We start from the raw sequence: 597 nt of genomic DNA on the forward strand, positions 1-597 counted from the left end.
GATCTGGCTGAACAAACCCCCACCGAGAGGCCCTGATGAGAGCCAGGAAGCCGCAGCTTGTGGGGACATGGCCCTGGGCAGACCTGCCTGTCTACCGTGTCACAGTTCCCTTTTCCAGGTGGGTGAGGGTCTTGGGAAACCTCTTTCAGTGTCTTTACCTGCCTGCTGCCCACCTGGGTGGCCCATGCCCGGCACCAGGTAAACACAGTGGCTGTTTAACACCGACTATCAATGCCTGGGCACTTTCTCCAGGTAAGCCTGACCTCCCCCAGCTCCCAGCAATTCTGTGTCTCCCTGTGGCTGGCCCTGTATATGAAAAGTTGTTGGGGCCGTATGGGATGGGCTGGACATAGGGGAGCAGGGGGGAAGGAAACCTGGATTCTAGCAGAGCTCCCTCTTGTCCAGACGACTTCTGATAGCTGTCTCCCCACCACCACCACCGCCATGCCCACTGTTCTGACTGGCCAGAATTGGGGTGAAGGCTGGGGCCAGAGAAAGAATCTGTGGCCATGAACATGGGTGAAGTCTCTAGGCTGTTAAACACAGCCGTTCAGAGATCATAGTGGGGTGCCTCAGATGGTTCCCATTTCTCTGCCT

The sequence above is a fragment of the Bos indicus genome, chromosome 8 (assembly GCF_029378745.1).
Source record: "Bos indicus isolate NIAB-ARS_2022 breed Sahiwal x Tharparkar chromosome 8, NIAB-ARS_B.indTharparkar_mat_pri_1.0, whole genome shotgun sequence".
In the NCBI taxonomy this organism is placed as follows: Eukaryota; Metazoa; Chordata; class Mammalia; order Artiodactyla; family Bovidae; genus Bos; species Bos indicus.